This window comes from Nerophis ophidion, linkage group LG14 (assembly GCF_033978795.1).
Source record: "Nerophis ophidion isolate RoL-2023_Sa linkage group LG14, RoL_Noph_v1.0, whole genome shotgun sequence".
In the NCBI taxonomy this organism is placed as follows: Eukaryota; Metazoa; Chordata; class Actinopteri; order Syngnathiformes; family Syngnathidae; genus Nerophis; species Nerophis ophidion.
In genome coordinates, this window is record NC_084624.1 from 52365697 (window position 1) to 52382777 (window position 17081).

General features: G+C 45.3%; 1 protein-coding gene across 2 annotated transcripts in view; it reads left to right on the top strand.

Moving 5' to 3' along the window:
• Nucleotides 1-17081, top strand: part of b4galt2 (UDP-Gal:betaGlcNAc beta 1,4- galactosyltransferase, polypeptide 2) — a 157739-nt gene that overhangs the window by 9300 nt on the left and 131358 nt on the right. Inside the window, exon 1 of one of the 2 annotated variants that reach the window (XM_061921019.1) lies at nt 16430-16708. The exons of the other annotated variant lie outside the window; for it this stretch is intronic. The gene's annotated coding sequence lies outside the window, so the exon portion shown is untranslated. Of the gene's footprint in view, nt 1-16429; nt 16709-17081 lie in introns of those variants that run through there. 2 annotated transcript variants of the gene reach the window in all.

The following is a 17081-nucleotide window of genomic DNA, read 5'->3' on the forward strand; positions in this document are numbered from 1 at the left end:
TTCACCTTGCCCTCACGTCACTGTCCTCAGCCCTCACCCCTGTTTGTTATGATCATAGCTATTATTTAAGCCACAGTTACCAGGTAGTCAGTCTGGCAACTTCACATATCCCTCAACTCCTTTCATGCCATGCCATGCTGTTTCCCTCCTACTCATGTCAAGTAAGTCTTTAGTTTTGTTATGTCACAGTTGTTTAGTTTAGTTTTTGTCTACAGCAGGGGTGTCAAACTCAAATACAGAGTGGGCCAAAAATTCTAAACTGAACAAAGCCGCGGGCCAAAGTTGAACAACTTAAACTTTTAATAGGGACCCAAAGACGTTTTGGATTGAATATTGAACAAGCAAGGCTTATATAACTTTATAGTGACATGCAAAATCTAGTTTTGTTGGTAGCGGGGGTGTATATTGTAGCGTCCCGGAAGAGTTAGTGCTGCAAGGGGTTCTGGGTATTTGTTGTGTTACGGTGCGGATGTTCTCCCGAAATGTGTTTGTCATTCTTGTTTGGTGTGGGTTCACAGTGTGGTGTAACAGTGTTAAAGTTGTTTATACGGCCACCCTCAGTGTGACCTGTATGGCTTTGTTGTGTTACGGTGCAGATGTTCTCCCGAAATGTGTTTGTCATTCTTGTTTGGTGTGGGTTCACAGTGTGGTGTAACAGTGTTAAAGTTGTTTATACGGCCACCCTCAGTGTGACCTGTATGGCTTTGTTGTGTTACGGTGCAGATGTTCTCCCGAAATGTGTTTGTCATTCTTGTTTGGTGTGGGTTCACAGTGTGGTGTAACAGTGTTAAAGTTGTTTATACGGCCACCCTCAGTGTGACCTGTATGGCTTTGTTGTGTTACGGTGCAGATGTTCTCCCGAAATGTGTTTGTCATTCTTGTTTGGTGTGGGTTCACAGTGTGGTGTGACAGTGTTAAAGTTGTTTATACGGCCACCCTCAGTGTGACCTGTATGGCTTTGTTGTGTTACGGTGCAGATGTTCTCCCGAAATGTATTTGTCATTCTTGTTTGGTGTGGGTTCACAGTGTGGTGTAACAGTGTTAAAGTTGTTTATACGGCCACCCTCAGTGTGACCTGTATGGCTTTGTTGTGTTACGGTGCAGATGTTCTCCCAAAATGTGTTTGTCATTCTTGTTTGGTGTGGGTTCACAGTGTGGTGTGACAGTGTTAAAGTTGTTTATACGGCCACCCTCAGTGTGACCTGTATGGCTTTGTTGTGTTACGGTGCAGATGTTCTCCCGAAATGTATTTGTCATTCTTGTTTGGTGTGGGTTCACAGTGTGGTGTAACAGTGTTAAAGTTGTTTATACGGCCACCCTCAGTGTGACCTGTATGGCTTTGTTGTGTTACGGTGCTGATGTTCTCCCAAAATGTGTTTGTCATTCTTGTTTGGTGTGGGTTCACAGTGTGGTGTAACAGTGTTAAAGTTGTTTATACGGCCACCCTCAGTGTGACCTGTATGGCTTTGTTGTGTTACGGTGCAGATGTTCTCCCGAAATGTGTTTGTCATTCTTGTTTGGTGTGGGTTCACAGTGTGGTGTAACAGGGTTAAAGTTGTTTATACGGCCACCCTCAGTGTGACCTGTATGGCTTTGTTGTGTTATGGTGCGGATGTTCTCCCGAAATGTGTTTGTCATTCTTGTTTGGTGTGGGTTCACAGTGTGGTGTAACAGTGTTAAAGTTGTTTATACGGCCACCCTCAGTGTGACCTGTATGGCTTTGTTGTGTTACGGTGCAGATGTTCTCCCGAAATGTGTTTGTCATTCTTGTTTGGTGTGGGTTCACAGTGTGGTGTGACAGTGTTAAAGTTGTTTATACGGCCACCCTCAGTGTGACCTGTATGGCTTTGTTGTGTTACGGTGCAGATGTTCTCCCGAAATGTGTTTGTCATTCTTGTTTGGTGTGGGTTCACAGTGTGGTGTGACAGTGTTAAAGTTGTTTATACGGCCACCCTCAGTGTGACCTGTATGGCTTTGTTGTGTTACGGTGCAGATGTTCTCCCGAAATGTGTTTGTCATTCTTGTTTGGTGTGGGTTCACAGTGTGGTGTAACAGTGTTAAAGTTGTTTATACGGCCACCCTCAGTGTGACCTGTATGGCTTTGTTGTGTTACGGTGCAGATGTTCTCCCGAAATGTGTTTGTCATTCTTGTTTGGTGTGGGTTCACAGTGTGGTGTAACAGTGTTAAAGTTGTTTATACGGCCACCCTCAGTGTGACCTGTATGGCTGTTGACCAAGTATGCTTTGCATTCACTTGTGTGTGTGTAGAAGCCGCATATATTACGTGACTGGGTCGGCACGCTGTTTGTATGGAGGAAAAGCGGACGTGACGACAGGTTGTAGAGGATGCTAAAAGCAGTGCCTTTAAGGCACGCACCCAATATTGTTGTCCGGGTGGAAATTCGGGAGAATGGTTGCCCCGGGAGATTTTCGGGGGAGGCACTGAAATTCAGGATTCTCCTGGAAAAATCGGGAGGGTTGGCAAGTATGAGAATTAGCGTTGAATGCGGTGATAAAGCAGCACCGCCACTGTATAATACCGGCCGGCAAGCTCCAATGTTAATTTATTATTGCCTCAAGGGCCAAATGAAATTACACGGGGTCCAGAGTTTGACACCCATGGTCTACAGTCATGCCATTGTGCTAGTTTTGTTTTCAGTAACCAAGTGTTTGTACCTCCTTGTGGGCGCCCTTTGTTTGCCTTTTTTAGTTTACTAGAGTATTCAATAAAAATGTACTCACATTCACGTCTCGCTCGTGCCAATTATCCTTTGCGTTGAAGAAACAATCCACGGCCAAGTCCTAGTCCTGACATTTTGAGTCATTGTCCAGTTAGAACACCCAACTGCGCCCAAGACCCAACCTCCCCCCTGATGATTTTAGATTGTCCTGAATAATTTGGAGCTAATCCTCCATTTTCATTGTCCCATTTAAAGCAGCAGTTCCATTGGCGGCAAAACGGGCCCAGAGCATAATACTACCACCACCATGCTTGACGGTCGGCATGGTGTTCCTGGGATTAAACGCCTCACCTTTTCTCCTCCAAACATATTTGTTGCGATCCGTTACTCGGATCTTCACATATTGTTTATTGTTCCATTGTCTCATTCTCCATCTGACCAGCTTACTTCCTGTTTAGTCAGTCACCTTGGTTACACATTGATTTCACCTGCTCCTCGTTTTCTACACACACCTGGTTCTCCTTGATTACTCATTAGACAAGCCTTCCTCTTTTCTTTGTTCAGTCTGGTTTCATAATTTGTGTTTGAGCAACAGTATCGACTGACTTCACGTACGTATATTCTCGCTAGCTTTTCATGCTAAGCCTTTTGTTTTATTCCAGCTCTTAAGCTGATGAATTGTTTTTCCTTTTTGTGTGCCTTCGTGCCAGTCTTAGTTTTTCTGTTTTCTATTCCTAGCTTTTATGCTAGCGCCCTTGGTTTATTTTGTCTGTTAGCTCCAGTATTTTTGTTCGTAGCCTGCTTTTGTTAAGTTTAATAAATCATTTAAACTTACCATTGCTGTGTTCTTGTCGACGCATCCACGGAGGGACAAACCCGGCATTACTGTGCCAATCAGTCATTACAATATTACTGGGTATTGTCGCCAAACAGCTCCACTTTTGTTTCATCTGACCACGGATCTTTCCTCCAGAAGGTCTTATCTTTGTCCATGTGATGTCAGATGAAACAAAAATGGAGCTGTTTGGCCACAATAACCAGCAATATGAGATAATCCTCCTTTTTCATTGTCCCATTTACTCTCTGTAAAGCAGCAGTTCCATTGGCAGCAAAACAGGCCCAGAGCATAATACTACCACCACCATGCTTGACGGTCGGCATGGTGTTCCTGGGATTAAACGCCTCACCTTTTCTTCTCCAAACATATTGCTGGGTATTGTGGCCAAACAGCTCCATTTTTGTTTCATCCGACCACAGAACTTTCCTCCAGAAGGTCTTTTCTTTATCCATGCGATGTCAGATGAAACAAAAATGGAGCTGTTTGGCCACAATAACCAGCAATATGAGATAATCCTCCTTTTTCATTGTCCCATTTAAAGCAGCAGTTCCATTGGCAGCAAAACGGGCCCAGAGCATGATACTACCACCACCATGCTTGATGGTAGGTTTGGTGTTCCTGGGATTAAAGGCCTCACCTTTTCTCCTCCAAACATATTGCTGGGTATTGTCGCCAAACAGCTCCATTTTTGTTTCATCCAACCACAGAACTTTCCTCCAGAAGGTCTTATCTTTGTCCATGTGATGTCAGATGAAACAAAAATGGAGCTGTTTGGCCACAATAACCAGCAATATGAGATAATCCTCCTTTTTCATTGTCCCATTTACTCTCTGTAAAGCAGCAGTTCCATTGGCAGCAAAACAGGCACAGAGCATAATACGACCACCACCATACTTGACGGTCGGCATGGTGTTCCTGGGATTAAACGCCTCACCTTTTCTCCTCCAAACATATTGCTGGGTATTGTGGCCAAACAGCTCCATTTTTGTTTCATCCGACCACAGAACTTTCCTCCAGAAGGTCTTTTCTTTGTCCATGTGATGTCAGATGAAACAAAAATGGAGCTGTTTGGCTACAATAACCAGCAATATGAGATAATCCTCCTTTTTCATTGTCCCATTTACTCTCTGTAAAGCAGCAGTTCCATTGGCAGCAAAACGGGCCCAGAGCATAATATTACGACCACCATGCTTGACGGTCGGCATGGTGTTCCTGGGATTAAACGCCTCACCTTTTCTTCTCCAAACATATTGCTGGGTATTGTCGCCAAACAGCTCCATTTTTGTTTTATCTGACCACAGAACTTTCCTCCAGAAGGTCTTATCTTTGTCCATGTGATGTCAGATGAAACAAAAATGGAGCTGTTTGGCCACAATAACCAGCAATATGAGATAATCCTCCTTTTTCATTGTCCCATTTACTCTCTGTAAAGCAGCAGTTCCATCGGCAGTAAAACGGGCCCAGAGCATAATATTACGACCACCATGCTTGACGGTCGGCATGGTGTTCCTGGGATTAAACGCCTCACCTTTTCTTCTCCAAACATATTGCTGGGTATTGTCGCCAAACAGCTCCATTTTTGTTTTATCTGACCACAGAACTTTCCTCCAGAAGGTCTTATCTTTGTCCATGTGATGTCAGATGAAACAAAAATGGAGCTGTTTGGCCACAATAACCAGCAATATGAGATAATCCTCCTTTTTCATTGTCCCATTTACTCTCTGTAAAGCAGCAGTTCCATTGGCAGCAAAACGGGCCCAGAGCATAATATTACGACCACCATGCTTGACGGTCGGCATGGTGTTCCTGGGATTAAACGCCTCACCTTTTCTTCTCCAAACATATTGCTGGGTATTGTCGCCAAACAGCTCCACTTTTGTTTTATCCGACCACAGAACTTTCCTCCAGAAGGTCTTATCTTTGTCCATGTGATGTCAGATGAAACAAAAATGGAGCTGTTTGGCCACAATAACCAGCAATATGAGATAATCCTCCTTTTTCATTGTCCCATTTACTCTCTGTAAAGCAGCAGTTCCATCGGCAGTAAAACGGGCCCAGAGCATAATATTACGACCACCATGCTTGACGGTCGGCATGGTGTTCCTGGGATTAAACGCCTCACCTTTTCTCCTCCAAACATATTGCTGGGTATTGTCGCCAAACAGCTCCATTTTTGTTTTATCCGACCACAGAACTTTCCTCCAGAAGGTCTTATCTTTGTCCATGTGATGTCAGATGAAACAAAAATGGAGCTGTTTGGCCACAATAACCAGCAATATGAGATAATCCTCCTTTTTCATTGTCCCATTTACTCTCTGTAAAGCAGCAGTTCCATTGGCAGCAAAACAGGCACAGAGCATAATACGACCACCACCATACTTGACGGTCGGCATGGTGTTCCTGGGATTAAACGCCTCACCTTTTCTCCTCCAAACATATTGCTGGGTATTGTGGCCAAACAGCTCCATTTTTGTTTCATCCGACCACAGAACTTTCCTCCAGAAGGTCTTTTCTTTGTCCATGTGATGTCAGATGAAACAAAAATGGAGCTGTTTGGCTACAATAACCAGCAATATGAGATAATCCTCCTTTTTCATTGTCCCATTTACTCTCTGTAAAGCAGCAGTTCCATTGGCAGCAAAACGGGCCCAGAGCATAATATTACGACCACCATGCTTGACGGTCGGCATGTTGTTCCTGGGATTAAACGCCTCACCTTTTCTCCTCCAAACATATTGCTGGGTATTGTCGCCAAACAGCTCCACTTTTGTTTCATCTGACCACGGATATTTCCTCCAGAAGGTCTTTTCTTTATCCATGTGATGTCAGATGAAACAAAAATGGAGCTGTTTGGCCACAATAACCAGCAATATGAGATAATCCTCCTTTTTCATTGTCCCATTTACTCTCTGTAAAGCAGCAGTTCCATTGGCAGCAAAACAGGCACAGAGCATAATACTACCACCACCATACTTGACGGTAGGTTTGGTGTTCCTGGGATTAAACGCCTCACCTTTTCTCCTCCAAACATATTGCTGGTTATTGTGGCCAAACAGCTCCATTTTTGTTTCAGAAAGTCTTATCTTTGTCCATGTGATGTCAGATGAAACAAAAATGGAGCTGTTTGGCCACAATAACCAGCAATATGTTTGAAGGTCACGGATTTGATGTTGTCATGTGATGTCACGTCATTTCACATTATGTCACTTTATGTGATGTCATATCAGGTTGCGTCAGAGATATATAAAATCATATTTCTATGCAATAATTTACAACTTCTTGTAAGCCTTCATGAGAAGTTTCCTTCAGCAACATGGAGCTCAGGAGCATCAGGTGTAGCAGCGCTGATGCATTGTTGGTGGAGAGGAGGTAGAGGTGTGGAACATCTGGCTAAATGTTGTCTTTCTTCCAGCTGCAACTGGCCTCAGTGTCGAGCTGCAACTTAGCAAATCATTCCATATTGTTGGCGCTCCGATGAGACAAAAAGGCCATCTTCCACATGAGCTGCTGTAAAAACCACAATAAAGCCTGAGGGTTCTGCTAAGAACATCTGGCCAGCTCACACAAGACACAGCGGTAGAGAGGCACGAGCACGGCGTGGCTCGGTCGGTAAAATGAGGGTTCCTGGTTTGAGTCCCCGCCATCCTAGTCACGTCCGTCGTGTCCTTGAGCAATACACTTCACCCTTGCTCCTGATGGTTGGTAGTTAGGGCCTTGCATGGCCATCAGTGTGTGAATGTGTGTGTGAACGGGTGAATGTGGAAATAGTGTCAAAGCGCTTCGAGTACCTTGAAGGTAGAAAAGTACAAAAAGTATAACCCATTCACCTATCACAACCAAGCATCATACTGTTGACGTTTAAACATTATCGTTATTTTCAATCTTACAGTATAGAGTTGCACCAAACCAATATTTCTTGAATCAATCTTTTTTTTTTTTCGATTAATCTGTGGATTTAATACATTTTTGTATCCAACTGTATTGGTAAAACACATTTTTTGAATGAATTTCCCAAAAATACATTAATCAATCAATCAATCAATGTTTACTTATATAGCCCTAAATCACTAGTGTCTCAAAGGGCTGCACAAACCACCACGACATCCTCGGTAGGCCCACATAAGGGCAAGGAAAACTCACACCCAGTGGGACATCGGTGACAATGATGACTATGAGAACCTTGGAGAGGAGGAAAGCAATGGATGTCGAGCGGGTCTAACATGATACTGTGAAAGTTCAATCCATAATGGATCCAACACAGTCGCGAGAGTCCAGTCCAAAGCGGATCCAACACAGCAGCGAGAGTCCCGTTCACAGCGGAGCCAGCAGGAAACCATCCCAAGCGGAGGCGGATCAGCAGCGCAGAGATGTCCCCAGCCGATACACAGGCAAGCAGTACATGGCCACCGGATCGGACCGGACCCCCTCCACAAGGGAGAGTGGGACATATGAGAAAAAGAAAAGAAACGGCAGATCAACTGGTCTAAAAAGGGAGTCTATTTAAAGGCTAGAGTATACAAATGAGTTTTAAGGTGAGACTTAAATGCTTCTACTGAGGTAGCATCTCGAACTGTTACCGGGAGGGCATTCCAGAGTACTGGAGCCCGAAATGAAAAAGCTCTATAGCCCGCAGACTTTTTTTGGGCTTTGGGAATCACTAATAAGCCGGAGTCCTTTGAACGCAGATTTCTTGCCGGGACATATGGTACAATACAATCGGCAAGATAGGATGGAGCTAGACCGTGTAGTATTTTATACGTAAGTAGTAAAACCTTAAAGTCACATCTTAAGTGCACAGGAAGCCAGTGCAGGTGAGCCAGTATATGTATATATGTATGTATATATGTATATAAAGGTATATACAGTATAGGTATATATGTAGATATATATGTATATAAAGGTATATACAGTATAGGTATATATGTATGTATATATGTATATAAAGGTATATACAGTATAGGTATATATGTATGTATATATGTATATAAAGGTATATACAGTACAGGCGTAATGTGATCAAACTTTCTTGTTCTTGTCAAAAGTCTAGCAGCCGCATTTTGTACCAACTGTAATCTTTTAATGCTAGACATGGGGAGACCCGAAAATAATACGTTACAGTAATCGAGACGAGACGTAACAAACGCATGGATAATGATCTCAGCGTCTTTAGTGGACAGAATGGAGCAAATTTTAGCAATATTACGGAGATGAAAGAAGGCCGTTTTAGTAACGCTTTTAATGTGTGCCTCAAAGGAGAGAGTTGGGTTGAAGATAATACCCAGATTCTTTACCGTGTCGCCTTGTTTAATTGTTTGGTTGTCAAATAACAATTTTCTTGTATGTTAAAACTTTAAATGCCTCTTCACTGAAGACTATCCTAGAAGATAGAGATTGAACGTCGGTCAAATGAAATGTCCATTTCACCAAACACTGAAATTACGATGATTGTTTTGTAGAAATTTCAAGTTCTTCTGACTTCCAGGGTCAAATAACCATGTGGTGTACTCCTCAGCGAGATAACACATTGTAACCTTTAACTGTGCAGCTAGGACAATAACTCATGATAAATAACTCATGACACAGCTCTTAACGCCTTCTTTTTGTTCAGGCGTGGTTGACTGCCGCTGCTATGCTGTCATGTAATTACAATATTATTACATGCTCAATCAATCAATCAAAAACATTTTGATAATAAACATTTTCTTCTGTACTCTTCGACACTCCCTTCAGCTTGAATTCAAATCTCCAATTTAAAGCCTTGACCTCACTGACTTGACTTGACTTAATTTGATTCACACACACACACACACACACACACACACACACACACACACACACACACACACACACACACACACACACGCACACACACACACACCATGGCTAAAGCACTTTTTTGTCTTTCGATGGAGCCGATCCTCCACAGCAGTGACATAATAGATATATTATGTATGTGTATATATATATATATATATACACATATATATATATATATATATATGTATATATATACATATATATATATACATATATGTATATATACTATACATATATATATTTCCGTTATTGTGCTCTTTCCATTTGTCTGTTTTCTTGTTGCCAGGTGCGCTGATTTAAAAAATATATACATACATACACATATATATATATACATATATGTGTGTATGTATATATATATATATATATATATATATATATACACACATATATGTATATATGTATATATGTATATATATATATATATATATACACACATATATGTATATATATATATGTGTGTATGTATGTATATATTTTTTAAATTAGTGTGTATATATATATATATATATATATACACACACATATATGTATATATATATATATGTGTATGTATGTATATATTTTTTAAATCAGCGCACCTGGAAACAAGAAAGCAGACAAATGGAACGAGCACAATAACGGAAATAGACTTAAAGATAGGAGAACCACGTGGCGCAGTGGGAGAGTGGCCGTGCGCAACCCGAGGGTCCCTGGTTCAAATCACACCTAGTACCAACCTCGTCACGTCCGTTGTGTCCTGAGCAAGACACTTCGCCCTTGCTCCTGATGGGTGCTGGTTGGCGCCTTGCATGGCAGCTCCCTCCATCAGTGTGTGAATGTGTGTGTGAATGGGTAAATGTGGAAGTAGTGTCAAAGCGCTTTGAGTACCTTGAAGGTAGAAAAGCGCTATACAAGTACAACCCATTTATTTATTTATTTAACAAACATGAAACAAGACATGACCTCCTGACAGGTCCTGACAGTAATTCCCTCACCCCTTTTCCCCTCTAAGGGAAACATTCCAGAGGCCCCAAATGTGTTCCCAAATTCACCGAGGACAAGTCAGGTGCCGGTGACGAGTAGAATGGCGATGCAGCTGGCGAGGTGGGCATCCATGAGTTGGCCACACATGTGGCCCACAAGGAGGCGAAAGTGGGCCCAAATGGAGCCTGGGCAGCTGCGGCGCGCCACACCCAGAGGGCGTCTTTGAAATGTCCACATGCGTGGCCGACGAGGAGGCAAACGTGGGTGACGACAAATCCTCAGAAGCCATTGTGGTCTACGCACAAATCCTGGGAATGTCTTCTGATGGCGCAAAGGGCCAACAAAGAGGAGTGTGTGCATCAGGCGGATGCCTCTGCGGCAGGGCAAGTGCCAGACGGGCACTCCTGCAGTAGGCGAGGTGGATGCAGAGCTGGAGGCAAAGCCTGGAGGTGGCGTGGGACCCTCTGTGGTCGAGGCTTGAGGCAGCATCAGACCCACTGGGGTCGAGGCTTGAGGCAGCGTCGGACCCAGTGGAGTCGAGGTTTGAGGCAGCATCGGACCCACTGGGGTCAAGGAAACAGGATCGGACCCACTGGAGTCGAAGCTTGAGGCATCATCGGACCAACTGGGGTCGAGGCTTGAGGCAGCATCAGACCCACTGGGGTCGAGGCTTGAGGCAGCGTCGGACCCAGTGGAGTCGAGGCTTGAGGCAGCGTCGGACCCACTGGAGTCGAGGTTTGAGGCAGCATCGGACCCACTGGGGTCAAGGAAACAGGATCGGACCCAGTGGAGTCGAAGCTTGAGGCATCATCAGACCCACTGGGGTCGGGGCTTGAGGCAGCGTCGGACCCACTGGGGTCGAGGCTTGAGGCAGCGTCGGACCCACTGGGGTCAAGGTTTGAGAAAGCATCGGACCCACTGGGGTCGAGGAAACAGGATCAGACCCACTGGGGTCGAAGCTTGAGGCAGCATCGGACCAACTGGGGTCGAGGCTTGAGACAGCATCAGACCCACTGGGGTCGAGGCTTGAGGCAGCGTCGGACCCACTGGAGTCGAGGCTTGAGGCATTAACGGACCCACTGGGGTCGAGGCTTGAGGCAGCGTCGGACCCGTTGGAGTCGAGGTTTGAGGCAGTATCGGACCCACTGGGGTCGAGGCTCGAGGCATCATCGGACCCACTGGGGTCGAGGCTTGAGGCAGCGTCGGACCCGTTGGAGTCGAGGTTTGAGGCAGTATCGGACCCACTGGGGTCGAGGCTCGAGGCATCATCGGACCCACTGGGGTCGAGGCTTGAGGCAGCGTCGGACCCGTTGGAGTCGAGGTTTGAGGCAGTATCGGACCCTCTGGGGTCGAGGCTTGAGGCAGCATCAGACCCACTGCGGTCGAGGAGACAGGATCGGACCCACTGGAGTCGAAGCTTGAGGCAGCATCGGACCAACTGGGTTCGAGGCTTGAGGCAGCATCGGACCCACTGGGTTCGAGGCTTGAGGCATTAACGGACCCACTGGGGTCGAGGCTTGAGGCAGCATGGGACCCACTGGGGTCAAGGCTTGAGGCAGCATCGGACCCACTGGAGTCGACGCTTGAGGCATTAACGGACCCACTGGGGTCGAGGCTTGAGGCAGCATGGGACCCACTGGGGTCAAGGCTTGAGGCAGCATCGGACCCACTGGAGTCGACGCTTGAGGCATTAACGGACCCACTGGGGTCGAGGCTTGAGGCAGCATGGGACCCACTGGGGTCAAGGCTTGAGGCAGCATGGGACCCACTGGGGTCGACGCTTGAGGCATTAACGGACCCACTGGGGTCGAGGCTTGAGGCAGCATGGGACCCACTGGGGTAAAGGCTTGAGGCAGCATCGGACCCACTGGAGTCGGAGCTTGAGGCAGCATCGGACCCACTGGGGTCGAGGCTTGAGGCATTAACTGACCCACTGGGGTCGAGACTTGAGGCATTAACGGACTCGCTGGGGTCGAGGCTTGAGGCAGCATCGGACCCACTGTGTTCGAGGCTTGAGGCAGCATCAGACCCACTGGGATCGAGGCTTTAGGCAGCATCGAATCCACTGGGGTCAAGGCTTAAGGCATTATAGGACCCACTGGAGTCGAAGCTTTAGGCAGCATTGGACCAACTGGGGTCGAGGCTTGAGGCAGCATCGGACCCACTGGGTTTGAGGTTTGAGGCATTAACGGACCCACTGGGGTCGAGGCTTGAGGCATTAATGGACCCACTGGGGTCGAGGCATGAGGCAGCATCGGACCCACTGGAGAAGCTTGTGGCATCGTCGGACCCACTGGAGAAGCTTGTGGCACTGCAAAAGCTGGTAGTCTTGCAGGAGGATGCTGCCTTGCAGGAGAATGCGCTGGTGGAAAGGCGAGCAGTGGCCTTGCAAAAGGAAGAGCTGGTGATGTTGGCCTACCAGGAAGAAGCAGCTTTACAGAAGGAAGAGCTGCTGGTGGAGTTAAAGCTGATAGCACCCTTGCTGGCGAAGAGGTGAGTGACGCCCTTGCAGGAGGCAGCGACCTTGCAGGACGAAGCATCCTCAGTCGCACAGCTACCAGTCTTAGTCCCCTCTCAGAAACAGGATTTCAGACGTTTTCTCCGGTAGGAGGTAGGAGCTGATGAAACCTGACATCAGCAGGAGAAGAAGCCAAGGATGGGTGAGCTTTGGAAAACCGTGAGCTAGAATTGGCGGGATCCGGACTTTAGAAACCTGAGATGCTTGTGTTGGCATGGAAACAGGAAGTACAGGAGCTTGAGACTTAGAGACTGTGTGTGGGTTGGAGCTTCAACCCTGGGAGACATAGACTGGCTAGCTACATTAGCCTTTGAAGAAAGAAATGTCCAAATAGTCAGCAGAGGTGGAGTTATTGTCAGGAGGTGGGGGCTGACCATGGGATTAAGAAAACAAGAATCTGTGTGCCATGACGTTGTCTGAGCGTGGTGCCTCGTCAGTGGTGGGACGTCACCAGGCTGCGAGCAATCCGGGCGCTGGATGGCGGGCGGTCCTGGCAGAGTCAACTGAAGCTGGAGAGGCAAGGGAGGAGCAGTTATGAAGAGGAGGTGGTGTGGTAAGAGCTTCCGTGGCGGCTTTCTTCGCCATCGGAAGGGAAATCCTCCTCTGCTTTAGTCCTCGTCCACCAAGGAATACCAGGACTGCTGTTCTTCCGCTCTCATTTCCTCGCAGATCCTTTGTTTGTCTTTGTGCGAGAGGAACACGTTGCTGGATGCATCTATGGCGATCTGGTGGCAGAGTTGCAGTGGTTGTGTTGTCACGGCTGCAGGAGGACAGAAACTGGCGGACGCACTTTCCCGGTGCAGTCATGCGTCTGATCTGGTCCAAATGCAGGAAAATGCTTTTTTTTTTTTCATATAAGACATATAATGATATTTTTCATTATATGTCTTATATGAAAAAAAAAAAAAAAAAAAAAAGGGTTAGGGTTACGGTGGCAGAGGGGTTAGTGCGTCTGCCTCACAATACGAAGTTCCTGCAGTCCTGGGTTCAAAACCAGGCTCGGGATCTTTCTGTGTGGAGTTTGCATGTTCTCCCCGTGAATGCGTGGGTTCCCTACGGGTACTCCGGCTTCCTCCCACTTCCAAAGACATGCACCTGGGGATAGGTTGATTGGCAACACTAAATGGTCCCTAGTGTGTGAATGTTGTCTGTCTATCTGTGTTGGCCCTGCGATGAGGTGGCGACTTGTCCAGGGTGTACCCTGCCTTCCGCCCGATTGTAGCTGAGATAGGCGCCAGCGCCCCCCGCGACCCCGAAAGGGAATAAGCGGTAGAAAATGGATGGATGGATGGATGATATATTTCTTAAAGGCTTACTGAAATAAGATGTTCTTATTTAAACGGGGATAGCAGCTCCATTCTATGTGTCATACTTGATCATTTCACGATATTGCCATATTTTTGCTGAAAGGATTTAGTAGAGAACATCCACGATAAAGTTCGCAACTTTCGGTGCTTAGAGAAAAGCCCTGCCTCTACCGGAAGTCGCAGACGATGTGTGGGGGCTCCTCACATATTCACATTGTTTTTAATGGGAGCCTCCAACAAAAAGTGCTATTCGGACCGAGAAAACGACAATTTCCCCATTAATTTGAGCGAGGATGAAAGATTCGTGTTTGAGGATATTGATAGCGACGAACTAGGAAAAAAATAAGAATAAAAAACGCAATTGGGACGGATTCCGATGTTTTTAGACACATTTACTAGGATAATTCTGGGAAATCCCTTATCTTTCTATTGGGTTGCTAGTGTTTTAGTGAGTTTAATAGTACCTGATAGTCGGAAGTGTGTCTCCACGGGTGTCTTGATGCGCAGTGTCTCAGGGGAGTCGAGAGCAGCTATGGACGGCACAAGCTCAGCTTTTCTCCGGGAAGAACTGACTTTTTAACCGCAATTTTCTCACCGAAACCTGCTGGTTGACATTCCGTCTTGATTCATGTCTGCTTGACCGCACTCTGATCCATAGTAACGTTTCACCTCCAGGAATTTAAAAAAATGAATCACCGTGTGTTTGTGTGGTTAAAGGCTAAAGCTTCCCAACTCCATCTTTCTACTGTGACTTCTCCAATATTAATTGAACAAATTGCAAAAGATTCAGCAACACAGATGTCCAAAATACTGTATAATTATGCGGTTAAAGCAGACGACTTTTAGCTGTGTGTGTGTGCAGCGCTCATACTTCCTAAAAACCCGTGACGTCCTGCCATCATTACACGACGTTTTCAAGACGAAACTCACAGGAAATTTAAAATTCTAATTTATTTAACTAAAGCGGCCGTATTGGCATGTGTTGCAATGTTAATATTTCATCATTGATATATAAACTATCAGACTGCGTGGTGGCTAGTAGTGGCTTTCAGTAGGCCTTTAAATGAAGACATTAAAAAAACAAAGCAGCAGATGACAAAAAAGCAAAGAACAAAAGATTGTGGGAGGACTTTGTCCTTTAAAAAGGGGAAGCCTGAACATTTCGATGCCACTTTCTCATGCACTCCAAAACATTGAACATGTTTTATAAAGTGAGTTTTAAAATGTCATCAGAAAGCAAAGATATTGGAGTCTGTCTGCTGACCTTTCACGGGACAAACAAAACATTTGTAATTCAACACTTGTTCAGTACCAAGTCAAAAAAACAAGGTGACATAGGCTTGAAAGGGGGGGGGGGACAATTTACCTTCCTTTTTGTTTGCCCACAAACGTGAAGCCAAAGAGTAAAGTTGTGGACTGGACTCTCGCGGCTGTGTTGGATCCACTATGGATTGAACTTTCACAGTATCATGTTAGACCCGCTCCACATCCATTGTTTTCGGTCCCCTAGGGGTCCTCTCCAAGGTTTCTCCTAGTCATCATTGTCTTTGACGTCCCACTGGGTGTGAGTTTTCCTTGTTGCCCTTATTTGGGCATATCGAGAAAGTCGTAGCGGTTTGTGTTGTGGTTTGTGCAGCCCTTTGAGACACTAGTGATTTAGGGCTATATAAATAATCATTGATTGATGTAAATTAATTTCCTTATCTGTGGATTTCTATCATATTTCCTCCTTGGATGCTCACCTGGAGGAGCTGGTGTTGAGTGCGCGGAGGAAGTGAGTTCAGGTAGACCTGAAGCTTTTTGCACACCACACCGACATGAGCTTTTTGCACACCACACGGACATGAGCTTTTTGCACACCACCCCAACAGAAGAACATTACGACAATGTCACGGTAAAAACACAAAGCAACACAAATGACAACAATAACATAACTGGGAACTTATAAGTCATTTTTTTCTTTTTAAAAAGAGTGTTACGTGTTAGAATTGTGATGTTTCGGGAGGGCTAAGCACAGATTAATTTGATTTTATTTATCATTTTATTTCACTAGAATGCAGGCCCGGCCCTAACCAATCTGGCGCCCTGGGCAAGAAGATTTTAGATGGCGCCCCCCCACATCGGCAGTGAAGTGTATATACTCACAAGAAACCAAATAGCTTGGTCTTTGACCTTCTTTTTTTTTTACTTAAAGAAAGCAAATTAACAATCAGAATAGTGTGAAGTGAATTATATTTATATAGCGCTTTTCTCAAGGGACTCAAAGCGCTTCACATAGTGAAACCCAATATCTAAGTTTGGAAAGGGCGGGGCTAATTTGAGATACACTTACCTGTGAGCGTGTGCTGATGACATCATCCTCCCCTCTCCACAGTGGAGCGCACAGGTGAGCACAATCAGCCTAATTGGCACAGGTGAGCACAATCAGCCTAATTGGCAGCTCACGCCAGCACTCCAGAAAAGTTTGGCTGCTCAGAACTTTTTCCAGTGGTCTTGCAGAGCAGCTAATGGCAGCAACATCACATAGTAAAACACTGGACTAAAATACATTGGGTAAAGGAAAAGATCGAAGAGTTTACTGGTAAGTTCACATCTTTTTACTGGGTCCAAACTAAGTGTTTGGAACCCAGAAGCCTGGGTCTGTGCTTAAGGAGCAAACATATCCAATGTATTGTTTGTTACATGTGCTGCTTGTTGAGAGATTCAAAGGTCACGCTGTTTAAACTGCTTTGCAGTTGTTAAATTGTGTGCTTATTTGAATTAGTTGAAGGTGAATTATGCAAGTAGTTAAATTCGTCTGCAGTCCTTGATGTTAGTGATTTGAATTAAAACATACAATAAAATATGTAAAATTATCTTGGTTAGGATATGAGGAAAAAGCAACTTAAAGGCCTACTGAAAGCCACTACTACCCACCACGCAGTCTGATAGTTTATATATCAATGATGAAATAT